The 6,402-nt window shown below is 41.9% G+C and overlaps 1 long non-coding RNA gene across 1 annotated transcript; it reads right to left on the reverse strand.

The window, feature by feature from the left end:
• Window positions 1-201: 201 nt before the first annotated feature.
• Window positions 202-6,097, reverse strand: LOC125757251 (uncharacterized). The gene is made up of 4 exons (XR_007415183.1): window positions 5,963-6,097; window positions 5,824-5,895; window positions 3,294-3,386; window positions 202-591 (listed from the first exon to the last, which is right to left on the reverse strand). It is a non-coding gene; the product is annotated as an uncharacterized LOC125757251 (long non-coding RNA).
• Between the last annotated feature and the right edge of the window lie 305 nt (window positions 6,098-6,402).

Here is a 6,402-nt window from a genome sequence, read left to right on the forward strand (position 1 = left end):
CGGAAACGAAATGAATGATCGGTCAAGCAGTGATGCAAGCAAGGTAAACACAGTAGCGGAATCATCATTGAGCACGACATGTTCCCTCAGTTTGCTAGACAAATGTTTACAGAACACAGAAAGAAATTAGTATTGTCAATATTGGCCACTATATGCTAAGAAATTCCGAAAGGTTTTCAAGGGTTTCAGGGCTTTAAAAATGTACTTTTACTTTTTCAAGGGTTTTCAATCGTTTCAAGGACCTGCATGCACCCTCAGTAAAGGAGCAGATCACAATTTAAAGTGGAATGTGCGCCCTATGAATACCACCAAAATATGGGATTGCAAACTTGAAGCTTGATTGAGCGCTCACTTAATGCAACTGCACATAAACTTACACATTACAATATTGCAACACTTGACTAGTGAATGCAATTAATGTTAAATTAGCGTAACGCGATTGTTCGTACACTTGCACATTATAAAATCACAGTCGTTCACTATTGGTAGCACCACCGCTCTTCATCTGTTCAGGCAACTTCGGTTCCCTCGACAGAAGTGGGGCCAAGGTGTTCTTTACATTCGTGGCCAGCGATTTGTGACAGATGAAGCCTGCGACAGAAGGACAGGACACTTATAACTAAAAGTTCCACGAGAAAAATATAACAAACTTTGCACACGTCACGATGAAATTATTTGATTAGTTCTGTATGGGTAGAACTGCAGTGCATGACCAGCACATTGCGTTCCCCAGTAAAAATGCAAAAGAGGGCAAGAACGAAAAGCACGCTGTGCCAGAGCTTTATGAACACCTATGTCAAAGGTGTGAACCATACTTTACCACTTTGGCTGCAGCATAATTTCCAGCTAGACATATAACAAACATAAGAGGAGAGACAGGGCAGAGCTCTTGCCTTCAACTGCTGAAATTCATTCACAAACCCAGAATATCCCCAGTAGACAAACAAATGATCCAACAAGTGTGCCAGAAATAACATTCAAGCAGGCCAGCAAAAAAATTTCACTGGCGACAGAAGTCATTGTTGGTAAGCTTCTTAAGACATGCCACTTCTTGCCCAACGAGTTCAAAAATGGCACACTTACATATTTATCACCAGCCATGAAAATGCAGCAGTCTTACTGCCTGTCTGTCTAGAGAGCAGTCAGAGCCCACATATCTAGTTAAAAACACGAGTTAGGTTTTTAGTTTTAACAGTCAAATAAATAGAGTGCATTGCTCAGTGGATTTGCTTGCACGTAAAGTGACTTCCTTGCATGTCTGATTGTTTCAATTTCGTCAGCTGAAGCCTAGTGCTGTCTGGCAGTTGAGCTGCCAAAAAGATTGAGCTGCCTCTGCCCCTTCACTCTTCATTTTCCTGTTCAGCATAGGCGTTAGGAGATATGTCACAGCTAAAGCAATCACACAAACTAGCCCAACTCTCTTATTTAACTTTGCCTACTGAGTAACAATATGTTTACTAAGAAAACTTGCAAAAACTACGAGACATTTTGAAGTAATTTTGTCTGTTTACCCAAGTGAGATGCAAACAGCTTTTGGAAGTTCGTATCGTGTAGCATATTTTCATTGCTCCTAAACAAAATTCCACCACGCCACAAGAATTAAGAGTCGCTTCAATTTAATTTGCATCGTACAAGCTGACATGCTGTTAAGTGCATTTTGTATGTCATAATTACTCTTCATAGGCTTCTCTACAAACAAACGTTAACACGGCTGACCAATGAAGTGTGTTTTCAAACTTCAGAACACCATTTTACTTTGGCTTTACTGCAGTTATGCAAGCTGGTTAGACTGAAGCCTGCAGAACACAACAGCTATCAGAAATGTTCTGTTTCAAAAGTGTCATATTCACTGTGGGATATACTTGTAAGAATATTATTTTTTTATAACTATATATATAAACCCATACTTACTGACAAGCAGTCTACGACAGCCAAATGCTCCTTTTGAAGTAAGAAATCACGAAAGAGTTGAACAGTTTCACAGTGGGATTCTAAGGTACATGTCACAGTTTGTAAGAAGCGAAAAATAGCAGACATCAAACGCCTATTCAGAGCTGTTTGATTTAGTCAGCATGTTGAAAAAAGTTAAACACGTTTTCCCTAACTTAGCAGCGAAGTTGATTGATGGCGTGTTATAAATGGGCTAGGTGCTTACTGGCAAACAAGCACCAAACATCACATGCAAATATAAGGGGACCACCAATCACACAGGACATCGAATAACTCATCTGGAATACAATATCCTATTAGCTTGTAGTGAAGTTTTAAACAGCAGACGGGACAATGTTAACGCCCAAGCTATGGAACGCGCAAAAAATGTCATAATATCCGGGGTTCAACGACCCAAAACCACGATATGATTATGAGAGATGCCGTAGTGGAGGACTCCGGAAATTTCGAAGACCTGGGGTTCTTTAACGTGCACCTAAATCTAAGTACACGGGCCTCAAACATTTTCGCCTCCATCGAAAATGCAGCCGCCGCGACCGGGATTCGATCCCGCAAACTTCGTGCCAGCAGTCGGGCGCCATAACCACTAGACCACCGTGGCAGGGGCCAAACAATGTAAAAAAGAATATGGAAGTCACTGAGCATTACAGTACAAGGAGCGTGCATGCAAAAATTTGCTTCATCTGGTGACAAGATAGTCGGCACACCATTAATAGATATGGCAGCAGAAGTAACATTGCTCAATGATAAGACACCTCACGTGTACCTTTTTTCCTTTCCTCTGTGAAAATTACTTTTTGAAACTGCAATATATTGCTGGATTTTACTAATAACATTCAGTTCGTAGTCAGCACTCTGGCTGTGCTCTACCAGTCTTGCTCTTCGTTATTGCTGTTTTACACATAAATGTAAAGAATAATACTTGAATGCCATAGTCCGCTGCCAGTTCATTGGCACAACTTGGTTAGGGCAAATACGATGCCTAAGACGGCACTCTAACACACAAGCATGCATACCTTACAACTTGTTTTACCAAGTTTTACTTCATCATGAAACTCTGAAAATCAATTTAATTCTGCCTCGCATAGATGTCCCAAGTTTCCTCAAACAGTGAGATATCCTGCTATGGTGCTGTGCAGGTAGCTGACAACATATTTTTTCAGCACATCCTACCAGAAGCAGGTGGCCACAAGCATGAATGGCCAAGTGGAACATGTATATGACATGCACTTGCTATTACATATTGTTTCCTGTCTTGGAGTTGCTCACAATATAGGAGCAATAAGGGTCTCAATTGAAAAGGTCTAAACTCTCGATTTGTAGTGATGGAAACAAATAAATACCATTTAATATGGCCTTGTCCAGACTTGCAGGAAGAATGCTTCCATCTTTCACAGCAAGCTGTCCACCACTTGTCTCTTGAGCAGCTGTCTATGCTGGATACATGCATAACAGATAACAAAAAGTTCCGTCAACTTGCGCACAGAGTCCTTACAGTACAGAAGTAGTAATATTAAGCATGATGGCTTAACACAGGCATATCATTCATTATATACCAAAATTGTCCTCGAAAATAGGCCTAGGATGCATTAAGAACAAGTATTGAGTAGTCGTGGGTCACTGCAAATAATTGTAATTTGCATTGGGTGTCGAATTTTTCCTACAATTGTGTATTACAAAAGGGTGAGATATACAGCTTGCCATATAGGTAATTTGAACACAAGAAAACTCCAGGAGCACTCCCACCAAAATATTAAATAAATATACGTGTGGTCAATTTGCAGAATGGATGACAATGAGCCCATTTATTGTATGACATCATGAATGTGGAGATTTCAAAAAAGTTTAAGATTCAGTAAAAGAGCAAGAATGCCAGATGGGACAGAAAAGATTGAGCACTGTGTCAGTTTTTCTGTCCCTCTGCTGTTCTTACTTTCATTAAATCTTGGGCACGCTTTAGCAACATGCCCAATTTTCCTCTCTCTGAAACAACTATCCTTGCTGTACTAAAGTCCATTCATGTGCAGACCTGGTCCTTTGCACTAGAAGTGCCTGTTCAATTTAATGAGCCCTTGATCCACTCCCGTTCTTTTGTTCTTTAATAGCGAGGGCCTCGTGCCAGCAAACTTGATGCCCTCAGGTAGCACATGACGGTTTATTGATCAGCTACCAGCTCGTAGATTTCACGGGCTATGCGACACCAGCATGACTACGAATGCTGGTGTGGCACTGCCAGGATTACACACACAGAAGTGCCCAGTGGGGTGGATGAGAGAACGACTATGTCGTAGCTAGAGTGGTGGAGTATGAGATGCAACACTTTGTTGTAGGTTCAGGCCCTGGCAGCAGAATGTTTGTATTTTTGTCTACATTATTTCCTCTTTATGTCATAATTACTACACTACTTTTAAAAACTACAAATAATCTCCCCTATACCTGCCTTGGCTTCATCAGGTTTTGTCGAACAAAAAAACTGAGCCCCTTGATCTATTCCATTTTTTTTTAGTTTGTTCAATTTCTCAGCGCTGTAATCACACCTGAGAACCAGTAACCTCACTGTGATCTGCAAACACGTATACAGATATCAGAAATTGCGTTCTCTAATTAATTACTTCATAAACTAAAGCAGCATTGTCACCAGTTTCACTGAATGCTAGATCTTAGTTGTGCATCCTGCAAATAAGAACCCCCTTTCAATTTCCTCTTTCTTTAGCAAAGCACGAAGGAAAACAAGAACTATACAGTACAACACAATCAAGTAGTGTTTCAATGCACCAGCGCAGCCTAATAAACCATTTACCATTTGGGATAAGAAGCTTTTGCAATGGTGCTATTCCCTGTTACAAGAATTTGTATTAGAATGTGTATGGTTCATCAAAGAAAATATGAAATGGCATGTCAGATATCTGACCCAATTTTTATCACACAAACACAGCAACAAAAAGAGCATGTAATTGTTAATAAGCTTAATTGAACTGACACTGAATATCAAGCACTCATTACCTACTTTTTAATTGCTGACTTGAGTGAAGTTGTTTATATTAGAAAGTTGTGGTGCATGACAATTTAGCACATACCAAGTTTTGCTTGAAATGTCGTCCCTTCCTTGTCACGTGCAGTTCAGACACGCCGCGTGTCCCGCGCCAGTTTCGATATCAACCTTAAAATTGGAAGTTGAATATCTCGGATAACGTGCAACTCTCGCGATTTCAAAAAAAAAAAAACGGCATGCCACAACTTGGCACGAACAATATCTTTTTAATATAAACTACCTCCCTAAATAATTTAAAAGTGCATGAACGAGTTGTTAATTAACAGCGTAAATGTAATTTTGCTTGCGGCAAAGTATTTCCGCCTCGACTTCAAGTTCATGAGCGAAAATGACAGGAGCCTGACTGTCACACAACGTTTATAAAAAATATGTAATGTCCAAAAAGAAAACACACACACTACATGCATGCTGTGCGACTTCCCGTTAAGTTTGATGTGTGTACGTCCTGTTACTACCAGTATCCATAGCGTGATTCACACAAATGCATTGCTTCAAATGGGCATCCAGCACACATCTAGGTGCTACGAGCCGCGACCTTGCGCATTTACACCACAGAAAGGGTGTGGAACGACCAGTATGTTTAAAAACGGACCCACTTTTACGGCGACAAGGCAATGTGCAAGTCGCTCCAAGCGACGATCTCGTGCAGCTAAGTTATAACGGCTCAACAACACAAGGCGTGCGTGGCAGGAGCACAGAATCCCGTAATGGAACGCGCATTCTTCAGCTTGTTTTCAACTGTAATCAACGCACACGGCAACCGCTCCATAGAAAGGTATAACGAAGAGCACGAAAAGCAGCGATACTAGCACAATGCATACTTTTTTAGCAGGCCCTTGCTCTTGCGCAGCATCCCTTCTGTGGTAACTGGCCGCCCGCCCAGGCACTCTTACCTGCATAAAAGTTTTCCATGCACTAAGGTAACTCAGTAACGCAATTTGGTAACATTCTTGAACTCACCGAGGTGTTGTATCCGCTGCGGCGACTGTCTCGTCAAACGGCCCGCGCTTGCGATCTTGTTCAAAGCTCGCGTCCGTTGGTTGGTGCCGCGACGACGCATCGCCGCCGTCGATTCCATGTCAAACAACGACCCGAACGTCCCGACACGCGATGTAAGTAGTACGTGTTCATTCAACAAAGATAACCGCACGTAATATTGATAAACACGGTAAAAATAGATGCGCGAAACACCACTTCGTTCGCAGCGAGCGCAGGCAGCCTTTCAACGGAACCCGTTTGAACCACGTCACGTGTTCACTGACGTCTCTGCGCGTGCGCGTTCTTCGGTTTGAACTGATTGGCTCTCTCGCTCAGCGGGCGATTTGAATCCTTGAACTGAGCTGCGGCAACTCTCTCTCCCTTCCGTCTACTGCATCTCCCTGTTCATGGCCTCCGATACG

The sequence above is a fragment of the Rhipicephalus sanguineus genome, chromosome 2, assembly GCF_013339695.2.
Source record: "Rhipicephalus sanguineus isolate Rsan-2018 chromosome 2, BIME_Rsan_1.4, whole genome shotgun sequence".
NCBI classification, from domain to species: Eukaryota; Metazoa; Arthropoda; class Arachnida; order Ixodida; family Ixodidae; genus Rhipicephalus; species Rhipicephalus sanguineus.